This window comes from Chrysochloris asiatica, unplaced genomic scaffold (assembly GCF_000296735.1).
Source record: "Chrysochloris asiatica unplaced genomic scaffold, ChrAsi1.0 scaffold00022, whole genome shotgun sequence".
Classification (NCBI taxonomy): Eukaryota; Metazoa; Chordata; class Mammalia; order Afrosoricida; family Chrysochloridae; genus Chrysochloris; species Chrysochloris asiatica.
Genome location: NW_006408540.1, coordinates 4150253 through 4162860, shown reverse-complemented (window position 1 = coordinate 4162860; position 12608 = coordinate 4150253).

Genomic DNA, 12608 nt, shown 5'->3' with positions numbered 1-12608 from the left:
CATGGTATTTTCAATAACCTCATATGCATGCGAAAGCAGTACAGTAAATAAGGAAGACTGTATAAAAAATGATGCTTTTGAGTTATGGTGTTGGATGAGAATATTCAAAGTGTCATGGGCTGCCAAAAGAACAAACACATCTATGTTGGAACAAGTGCAGCCAGAGTGCTCCTTGGAGACCAAGATGGCCAAACTTCATCTCTCATATTTTGGACATATTGTCAGGAGTTACCAGTCACTGGAGAAGGATATCATGTTTGGTAAGGTGGAAGGTCAGAGTAAAATAGGAAGACGCCCCCCCCCAACGAAATATATTAGCCAAGTGGCAGCATTGATGGACTCAAGCGTGGCAACAGTAGTAAGGTTGGTCCAAGATTGAGCAGTGTTTCATTCTGCTGTGCATAAGGTCACTATGGGTCAGTACCAATTCGATGGTACCTAACAACAACAACAACAAATTCTGTAAACAGGCATCCTGGGTGTTGTAGTCACTTCAAACTGTTGCTAATCAAAGGTAAACTATTTGAACTCACCAGCCACTCCTTGGGAAAAGATTTGCCAATCTACTTCTGTAAAGATTAGTCTTGAATTACTGTCTCCTGTAGGGTCACTATGAGTCAGAATCAACTCAATGGCAATTGGTTTGTTTGGTCTCTTTTGTAAAACTCAGTTAATCCCACCTGCTATCAGATCCATTAGTTTATTAATTTCAATCATTAAACTTTAGATTAAAATTCTTATACAGGAGGCAAAATAAATAAAGCAGATGCCACCAGATGAGTCACTGTATAGACTGAATTCAAGTAGGGAAAAAAGAGCAAGACAGCAAAGACTCCACTTGTATACAACAGCTTGTATTGGGGAGGTATTGTTAAACCCATTCTACCCACTGCTCCATCTGATCATCCACTGACGGTGGTGATTCTGTGCCATTGGTTCAGTTCCAACTCATAGTACCTTTCTAAGACTGTAAATCTTTAGGAGAGCAAAAAGCTTCATCTTTCTCCTATGGAGCTGCTGTTAGATTCTAACTGCTGACCTTGCGGTTAGCACCCACCTAGTAATCCACTACCCTACCAGGGCTTTGCAATCATCCACAAAATAGCCTTAAACTGATTCCTTCTGCATCTCTAGTTTCTTCAGTACATCTTTCACTTTTCTTAGATAGGACCTAAGATCCATCCCCTAGGACCTAGCACAATGCTTGTTGCTCTTAATAAACAGAAAATATTTGCTGAACTTGGTAACTTGAAAGTCCATGTTATTTTCTGAGATGCTCAGTTTAAAAAGATATTTGATGTTCTTTAAAACCAAAGGATTAATAATTGCTAATCAGTTTTGGTATTAATTCCTCATATACACATAGGCATTTGAATTTAAATAAATGTTAATAATTTTGCATTATAAATACAAGAGGTCCCCAAATTATTGTGAAACCACAAAAGGATATAATTCATTAAAGTTCTCTGAGGATAATTACTTTCTAAAACCTATCATTTATTTTGTTTCATTTATTTATTATTATTATAAAATAATTTTTTCTGCCATTTTCTAAATAGTCAGATTTTTTGTGTTCTCCCCACCATTAGGTCAATGAAGAATAACAATATTTAAAATATATAATCCTTTTAAAAGGCTTCATACACACACACACACACAAATTAAATAAAAAGATTTTAGCTAAACATACTGACAAGATTATAATAGCTCTCATAATCTAACTTGCATTTACTCTGTAATTACCCAGAAAAAGGTGCAGAAGTATAATTCACTGATGTTGTAGAATAGCAAACACAGAGATATGTGATAAAACTGTGAACTAATATGTGAAACACGATGCTGCCACTTTTACTCTCTAATGGCACCAACACTTGTTGTTAAGTGCCGTTGAGTTGGTTCCAACCCAAAGCAACCCTGTGTAGGGTTTCTGAGAAGCGACTGGTGAGCTTGAACCGCTGACTTTGTGGTTCAAACTGACTTAGCAGTGCAGCACAATACCACACAGTACCACTGCAGGACTCCAGCACCAATGCTATCAAACCATAAACACAATTTTGCAGTCCCTTCTAGATATTACGCCTTCTTTTTCTGTTCTGTGAAACAATCATACTGCTTCTCCTAATGTGTTAAAGAATGAATGTGAATTCTTTGTAAACCATAGGCAGTCTGATCACAAACAAGGCTAAAATTTCAGAAGCACCATTGCAATGCTAGCAGTGCAAAACAAAAAGACAGGGGAAGAGAAAACCTAGAATTAAATAACTGGGAATTTGAAATCATAGAATAATTGATAATTGAACTTGGATTAGACCATTACCCAAAGCGTCTTAGTCATTCACAATTATAATGAATTTGATTTCTCATTCTTAAAAATATAGAGATGTCAGTTAACATCTCTGCTGATTTTCATGTATAAATGAGCGTGTGCTGAAACATTTTTAACAACAAAAAACCAAAATTCAATATTTTTTGAAATATTCAGAAGCATCACACAACACAATTCTTTCTTCTCTCTGAATCAGTTGCTTCTTTTATAAAATGAGGGAAATAATGCCTAACCTATAGTATTATTAGTATTGTGTGAGGTATATAAAATATCTAGATTAATGTTTAACTCATAGTAAGCAATGAAAAATGTTAGCTCACTTTATAAAATTCAGGTTATGTATGTTGTTGTTAAGTGCCATGGAGTTGGTTCCGATTCATAGCTACCCTGTACAGGGTTTCCGAGGCTGTAAATCTTTATGGAAGCAGAAAGCCTCTTCTTTCTCCCACGGAACATCTGGTAGTTTTGAACTGCTGACCTTGCAGTTCACAGCCGATTTGTAATGTTAAATATAGTAATAAAATAGTAAGTTTTAAAAATAGCATCACAGATATATAACCCACACAGGCTTGTCATAAAACTATCCATAAAATGGCATATAAAAACTTAAAAGTGGGTGATTTCAGTGTATACACAGAAAGTATGATATCCATGTTTTACCTTGGGTGATCTGTTTTCTACTCAGATCCCTTGCAGAGGATACCCAATCCATTAAAGATGAGGAGTAATATCATCATTAGTACTGCACAAGGACAGAAGGTACAAGGGCACAAAACAAAGACAACTAGCTAGAAAACTAAGCATTTAGATTACTGCATTGGTGCACATACCAAATATCCATCACTAACTCTCTTCTTCCTCAGAATGTAAGGTGAAGAAAGAAAGATGGCAGTTGAAGTATTTTGTTTATGTGTTAACATTGTGTAGGCTTCAACAAAACTTTTGAATATGCTTGATAAGATTAATGAAAGAGAGTTTGGGGAATTTTTTACTGATATTCTTAAATTTATGCATTGGTTCAGAACTTTTCAAAGTAGATTGTTGGTTTATAACATTGTTGAGATACAGACTCCTAGATTATATAATGAGAGCTACGAGCATCTCACAAATAAGAAAAATTATTGTATAAATTCAGGAAGTTCATAGGACATGTGAATTACTCATAGTTTTATTATTATTATTATTATTCCATGATCATTAGTTCTATAACCCATAGTATGTAGGAAATAATTCAAATAATGTTATTATCATCAGAAAAAATAATTCTTTCCCATCCCCCTAAAGCCCACACATAGACCTAGAGGTCTGTGAAATACAGGCTTAAAAAAATCAATTGGTTAGAATATGTACACGCTAAAGAAAACGTTGTTCCCTTTATCAAATTTGCTATTGAGAATTTTGAGTAAATGAAGGTTTTTTTCTTCCAAAAGTAAAGCAGAAGCCTCACTCTGTTGACAGTGGTAGCATGACTAAATGGTTACAATAATGAAGAGCACCCAGATGAACCAGAGGAGGAATGAGTCCAATTTAAAGCAAGCTCTACGTATTATCATAGTTCTACTTACATAAATATCTAAGATTTGCAACAATTCTATAGTAAATAGAAAGCACAAGTTTATACCAGTACCTTGCTCTCATACATCTACATAAACATATACTTACACACACACACACACATTCATGAAGTTCAACACATGTGGACTCCATGTGTTACAGAGTAGTACTGAGCTTCATAGGATCATCTTGGCTGTAATCATTGGAAGTAGACTTTCTTAAATTGTACCACTGGTTGGGTTTGAACTGAACCACTGACCCTTTCGTTAACATCCAAGTACAAAATGTTTATGCAACTCAAGGAACTACACACACACACACACTAAAAATGGAAAGAGATTACAACCCTGACACTTTACCTTCATGATTATGGTGGTTATGTGCTGGGAGTCGGTTCCGACTCATAGACCGATTCAAAACCATTATGCTACCAGGGCTCCTTTTCATGATTATAAACCATTCATTAAAAAAAAATGGGAATTCCAGACACTTAATTGTGCTCATGAAGAACCTGTACATAAAACAAGAGGCAATTGTTTGAACTAAAAGATAATGAATGGTTTATAATCATGAATTTATCTTTTTGTTCAATTGCCTCTTGTTTTATGTACAGTTTCTTCATGAGCACAATTAAGTGTCTGGAATTCCCATTTTTTAAAAATGTTATCCATGGTTTGTTATGATACACTCAATTGAATGCCTTTGCATTGTCAATAAAGTACAAGTAAATATCTTTCTGGTATTCTCGGCTTTCAGACAAAATCCATCTGACATCATCAATGATATCTCGAGTTCTGCATCCCCTTCTGAATCCAGTTTGAATTTCTAGCAGTTCCCTGTCAATGTACTGCTGCAACTGTTTTGGAATGATCTTCAGAAAAAAATTTACTTGTATGTGATATTGATGATATTGTCTGATGATTTCCACATTCCTTTGGGTGACTTTTCTTTGGACTGGGTCAAATATGAATCTCTTCCAATCAATTGGTCAGGAATTGTCTTTCAAATTTCTTTATAAATGAGTGAGTATCATTTTGTTGATACTTTAGTGCTGCATCAGTTTGTTGAAACATTTCAATTTGTACTCTGTCAATTCCTGAAGTCTTGTTTTTTGTCAATGCCTTCATGCAGCTAGGACGTCTTTCTTCAATATCATTGGTTCTTGATCACAAGCTACATCTTGAAACATTTGAACACTGACCGATTCTTTTTGATATAGTGACTCTGTATATTCATTCCATTTTCTTTTGATACTTCCTGCATCATTCAATATTTTGTCTATAGAATCTTTCAATATTGGAAGCTGAGGATTTAATTTTTTTCTTTAGTTCTTTCAGTTTGAGAAATGTTAAATGTGTTCTACTCTTTTGGTTTTCAAACCCCAGGTTTTCACACATTGCATTATGACACATTTCTTTTATTCCTTTATTTTTGAAACTTCAGCCTGATCGTTCTTATGAGCAATTTATGGTGCATTCTACATTTGGCCCAGATCTTGTTTAGGCTGATAATATTGTGCTGCTCCATCATTTCTTCCCACAGATGTATTCAATTTAATTCCTGTGTACTCAATTTGGAGAAATCTATGTGTATAGTTAGCATTGATGATGTTTTAAAAAGGTATTTACATTGAAGTTGTTGGTTTTGCAAAATTATGTCATAGGACCTCCAGCATTGTTTTCATTCCTAAGCCATATTTTCCTATAATATACAGTTGGTACAACATTGCTTTCTTGAAGCAAAGAAGATATGAAGTACTTACAGATAGAGATAAGAAAATAAAACTACAGACTTCAGTATAGATTGTACCTTGAAAAGAAAAAGTAAATTCTGAAACAATGATGTTGTTGTTGTTGTTGTTGTCAGGTGCCATCAAGTCAGAATCGACTCATAGCCACCCCATGCACAGCAGAATGAAAGGATGTCTGATCCTGGGCCAACCACACTACCGCCGCCACATTTGACGCCATCAATGATGTCACCTGGCTGATCCATCTCGTTAGGTGTCGTCCTCTTTTTCTCTGACCCTCCACCTTACCCAGCATGACATCCTTCTCCAGTGACTGTTCTCTCTGGACAATGTGTCCAAAGTATGAGAGACGAAGCCTAGCCATCTTGGCCTCCAAGGAACACTCTGGTTGCACTTCTTCCAAAACAGATCTATTGGTTCTTTTGGCAGTCCATGGCACTTTCAATATTCTCCTCCAACACCACAACTTAAAGGCATCAATTCTTCTACTATCTTCCTTATTCACTGTCCAGTTTTTGCATCCATATGAGGTTATTGAAAATACCATGGCTTGGGTCAGGCACACCTTAGTCCTCAAGCTGACATCTCTGCTCTTCAATACTTTGAAAAGTTCCTGTGCAGCAGATTTGCCCAATGCAATACATCATCTGATCTCTTGACTGCTGCTTCTGCGAGTGTTGATAGTTGATCCAAGAAGAATGAAGTCCTTGACAACCTCAATCTCTTCTCCATTGATAAGAATGCTGTTTATTGGTCCAATGGTGAGGATTTTTGTTTTCTTTACATTGAGTTGTAATCCATATGGAAGGCTGTGTTCTTTGATCTTCACTTTCAGCAAGCAAGGTTGTATCATCTGCATATCTCAGGTTGTTAATAAGTCTTCCTCCAATCCTGATGCCACGTGTTTCTTCATAGAACCCAGCTTCTCGTATTATTTGTTCAGCATACATATTGAACAAGAATGGTGAAAGAACATAACCCTGTTGCACACCTTTCCCAATTTTAAAACATTCAATGTTCCCATGCTCTGTTCGAACAACTGCCTCTTGGTCCAGGTACAGATTTCTCTGAAGTACAATTAAGTGTTCTGGAATACTCATACTTCTCAATGTTGTCCATAGCTTGTCATGATTGACAGATAACAGATTGGAATTGTCAAAGATAACATTTACTCTGATCCATAATAGATGCTCATAGAAGCATCAGTGAAGAAATCAAATGACATATTTCATTGGACAAGCCTGCTGTACAAATCTTCTTCAAAGTATAAGAGCTAAGTTTTCACTATGGTGTTTTCAATCACCTCAGATACATAAAAAAGCTGAACAATGAATAAGGTAGACAGAAGAAGAATTGATAGCTTTATTATTGTATTCGTGAATGTGATTATTAAGGATTTGTGTCAACTAAACTGGGCCAAGATTCCCAGTGACTTGGCAGTTGAAATGTGCTTATCCCCTCGGTGAGATCTAATACAATGTAATTAACTCTATGATGATTTCTTATGAAGATTGTAGTTGAACCCATGATGGTTGGCTATGAGCAGCTAATCAATTGAAAGAATGTTTCCTCAGGGGTATGGACTACTTCCAATACAATAGACACTTAGAAAAAACTTACTTGCTTTATTGCTGGGTCTGGATCTTGCATCTGGCTAATCCTCCAACCTCTGGTTCTTTAGACTTGAGCCAGTGACGTGCTCTATTATTTGCCTGCCTGTCTGCCTTCCAAACCTGCCTACCTGTTTGCCTGCCTGCCGGACCTGTCTGCCAATCTTGGTTAATCTGACCTAGACTTGGGACTTTACTGCCTCTACAATTATGAGTGATTTCCTCATTTTCTTGACATAAACTTTACATATGTATATACTCACACACACATATATATGGAGTCCTCTGTGGTGCTGCAGGTTAATGAGTTGGACTGCAAGGTCGGTTTGAACTGCAAGGTCTGCAGTTCAATCTCTCCAGCCACTCCTTGGAAACCTTACACAGGGTCACTATGAGTCAGAATCAAGTTGATGGCACTTAAAAACAACATATATATATAACCAAATGACTATTTGGTCCCTTATTTTTCTTGACTCCACTGAAGTATGTGGCATTGTGAATGACCTTCTGAAAATTTCTGTATTTGTTTTTTGGGCCTTTCTTTATTTTCACTACTTGATCTCTGTCATCTATTTCTGTGACCTTTATTATTTCATCCCAGATGGCACTTCTTTGAAATTTGTCATCGTCTCTCTTTTTGTACCATTATCTCCTTCATTTGAACCATTATCACTCTTATTGTTTTCAAGTGTTTCAAATACACTTATTAATATTTGCCCTTAATTTTTGCACAGATATTTAACTGTTTACCTACTAAATAGCAGGCACTTTGCTAGGACTAGGTATTGAAAATGTGAATAAGACTCAGGCTGTGCTCTCAGAAAAGAGCACATCATAGAGACTCCTGTAAGATAGGTAATCAAAAAAGGTGGAAATATTTTCATCAACCTTATAGAGCTGGAGACACTTGCTATAAAATGGCAGTGATATGACTATCAAAGGGTCCTGATGTGGTGCTTAAGATAAGTACTAGATTGCTAACCACAAGGTCAGAGGTCCAAACCCACCAATTATTCCTCAGAAACCCTATGCAGAGTTGCTTTAAGTCAAACCTTACTTGAGGGCACTCAGAATAGCTGTGCAGAGCTTCACAATCACCCAAAAGGTGGGGGATGGGAGATTTAACACAACCCCAGAGTGGATTCTCTGGAGGAGGTGAAAGTACTATTTCTTTAGGCATATCTTGCACTTGTGCGTATCATCTCTGCCTATTTGCTGTTTAGTTGTACCTTCCAAACTCTCTCCCTTCTGGACATCTACTGTCCAGTGCTTAAAATCTCAGTATTTAAAACCAGATTTCTCCTTGTCACTCCTACATGTATTTGTACGCCTTCTGGAAAAATAGTAAGCCATTGAAAACTCTGTGGAGCCCAGTTCCACTCTGACATAAATTAGGTCACCATGGATAGGAATTGACTAAATGTTAACTGGTGACAGTGCATACCACATTGTTGTTAGCAGCCTTGAGTGAGTTCAAAATATGAAAAAGTCATATAACTATGTAGCTTATGAAAGATTATCTTTGTCCCTCAGCTTCCTCTTTAAAACGGTGATTACGATTCCTACATCACTGAGTTATTATAAAAATCAAATTAGATAATTTCATGGAACATCCTGGGCATTCATTACATGATGTCTATTATTGTTCACTGAGTTCCTGGGTGATGTAAAGAGTTAACACACTGACTGATATCCAAAAGACTGGAGGTTCTAGTCCATTTAGAGGTCCCTTGAAAGAAAAGCCTGACATTCTACTTCCACAAACTCAGCCATTGAAAACCCGATGCGGTTTGTACTGTGAATGAATGAGGTTGACAGGAATTGAAGTCAAGTCGACTTAACAGCAACTGTTTTTTGTATTGTAGCTCATAATTCCTCTGTTGTTAGTCCCTGCCTTTCAATGTCTATGATCATAAACCTGCCTCAGAATTCAAATCCCTCACAACCATATAATCATTGCATTGAACGAAGTGAACACAGTAGGGTAACTTCACAAAGTCATTTGCTTGTTAGATTCTGATTTTCCATTTTCCCTTCCCACTGCTCTGTAGATTAATGCTACCCCCTTAATGTAATGTCAGTCAGATCAAATAGCTTTTTCATTCACTTTGAATCACCAGAACTCGTAATTCTGGCAATAATAACACCAGTTCCATGTAATGATCAAGATTCCAAACTCTACTTGATTTGGAGTTTCTCTCACCTCTTGTTTGATAGTAATTCAAGTCTATAGATCTACATTTAAGGAGCCCTGTGATACAGTGGTTAAGTGTTCAGCAGATAACCAAACGGTCAGTAATTGGAACACAACCAACACTCTCTAGGAGAAAGATGTGGCCATTTGCTTCCATGATGATTTTAGCTCTGGGAACCCTATGGGGCAGTTCTACTTTCCCCTATAGGATCACTGTAAGTCAGAATTGGCTCAAGGGTAATGGCTGTATTTGTTTTGTTTTTGGTATGCCTATATTTTGGGTGAAATATTGTGGACGTTTTCATTCTTTGGAGTCCCTGGGTGATGAAAAAAGTTAAGTGCTGAGCGAGTAACTGAAAGGCCACCAACAAATCCACCCAGAGGCACCTCAAAGCAAAAGCCTGATGATCTACTTCCCAAAAGTCAAACACAGGCATGAAAACTATGGAGCCCAGTTCTAGTCTGAAACCTATGGAGTTACAAAGGCAACTGATTAGCGTTTTGGCTGGTTTTGTGGGTTTTTTGTTTGTAGACTTGTTTAATCTTTAGTCAGTGATCTCCTGCCTCAACACAGAAGCTGCTGAGGCTGACCTCTTTTAAGCTCAAGACTGAGAGAGAAAGATTCAGGGACTGGCACTGTGGCAGTCTGTGTTTTATTTTGCTTTCATGGCTACTGTGGAGCTTTGATGTGTGTGCCCGCTGTGTTGGAAGAGGTCCTTGAAAACTGACAATTTCTCTCCTAGTGATCCTCTGTAGATCACTCAACTGTTTTGCAATTCCTCTAATGCAAACTGTTCCCACTGGAAGCTCCTGTATGTCTCTCATACAGGAGTATGGGCCTCAGGTACTCCATCCAGTCCTCTGGTAAATTATATTACTGCTTCTTGTTGTTGTTGTTGTTGTTGTTAAGTGCCGTCAAGTCTGTTCTGACCCAGAGTGACCCTGAATAGGGTTTTCGAGGAGCAGCTGGTGAGCAACCTTTTGGTTCAAACCTACTTTGCAGTCCAGCATATTGACCCACAACACTACACCAGGGCTGCATATTACCGCTAGGTTGTTCAATTTCTCCTTCTCACCCCATCCCAGGCAGTTGTGGAACTTCAAGCCAATACTCTCCCATAGGTCTACTGGGCTCAGCAAAAACTCCTGTCGCCTTACTCTAGCCCCAGGTGCTTTTTACTAGTAGATATTTAGCTCACATTCAAAGCAGCAGATCTCACTCAATTTCAATCTTTCAATCCATTTTTCTCTCCCTCTCTCTCTTATTTTTTCTCTCTCCCAACCTTTTTTCTCAATAGTCTTCCATCTAAAAGGTTGATAACAACAACCATTTACCTTAAAGTTTCTCAGATATGTAAAAAAAAAAAACAAAAAAAACAACCCCCTATATCCCTCAAGCTCTACAAGATACAGGTAGACTATTCAAAGTGGCTCCCTGAATCACTTCACGTTGGTTTAAAGGAGATTGGGCAGCACTTTAGAGGGAAGGAAAATGCTTCCGTGATCCAACAACTCCACCAAAGGAATTCAATCTATTATCTCTGATATTCTCCCAGTTAGTCCCCTGACCATACCTCAGATAGGCAGTATGGGGATCCTTCATTGATAAATGCCACATACCAGTCTATGTAGAGTACTTGAAAGCCGTTGTTTCTAATTGTAGGTCATTCTGCCAAAGGTGACGCAGAAAAAATCTCATGTTAACTTTATAGAGCCCTGATGATGTAATGGTTTAACATTTGGGTGCTAAGGACAAAGTTGATAGTTCTAACTTACCCAGTAACTTCTCAAGTAAACATCTGACAATCTTGGTAGAATAAAGAGGCACTGTGGGTTAATGCTCTAGACTGCAAAGTTGGTTTGAACCACAATTTCAGTAGTTCAAGCTGACCAACTACTCCTTGGAAACCCTCTACAGGGTCACTATGGGTCAGAACTGACTCGATGCACTTAACAGCAACAACATAATTCTATTATACTATACAAAATCATTATAAATTGGAATTAACTTGATGGCACCCAGCAATGACAATGTTGTTTGTTAGGTGCAGTCGAGTCAGTTCTGACTCGTTTTGATCCTTTGTACAACAGAAAAGGGAGCTCTGGTAGCATAGTGGTTACAAATTGGGCTGTGAACTGCAAGGTCAGCAGTTTGAAACTACCAACTGTTCCGCAGGAGAAAGAGGAGGCTTTCTGCTCCCGTAAAGATTTACAGCCTCGGAAACCCTGTGCAGGGTCGCTATGAGTCGGAACCAACTCCACAGCACACAACCACAACAACAGAAAAAAAACAACAACACTGCTTGGTCCCGAGGGATCCTCATAATTCTTGTTATCTTTTAGCTTATTGTTGTTGCCACTGTATCAATCCATCTTGTCATAGGTCTTCCTCTTGTTTGTTCATCCTCCAGTTTTCCAAACATTACAGTCTTTCCCAGGGACTGGTCCCTCCTGACAATATGACCAATGTGTAAGAGAGAAGTCTTGCCATCCTGGCTTCTAAGAAACATTCTGACTGTACTTCTCCCAACACAGATTTGTTTGTTCTTCTGGCAGTCTATGGTACTGTCGATATTCTTCACTAACATCATAACTCAAATGCATCTATTCTTCTAAGGTCTTCTTTAATCATTTTCCAACTTTCACATGCATATGAGGTTATTGAAAATACCATGAGTAAGTGATATTTTAGCTCTTGAACGCTTTAAAGAAGTCTTTTGCAGAAGATTTGCCAAATACAATATGGCATTTGAATTCTTCATGGCTGCTTATTGGAGCATGGATTATGGATACAAGTAAAATGAAGTGTTTGACAACCTCAATATTTTCTCTAGTTAACCTGATGCTATTTATTGGTCTAATTGTTAAGATTTTCCTTTCCTTACATTGAGGTACATTTCATACAGAAGTCTGTGGTCTTGGATCTTCATCAGCAAATATTTGAAGCCCTCTTCACTTTTAGTTACCAAGGGTATGTCATCTGCATATCCCAGATTGTTAATGACTTTCCAATCCTGGTGCCATGTTGTTCTTTTCTTTTTAATGTTTTATTGTGAATTATACTATAGTTTACATGAGAGAACTTTAGTTTTACATTCATTCCATCATATGTCATCTCATTGCCATGGTTCCAATCCCCTCCATGCATCATCAACCACCCAAAGGGTATATCCC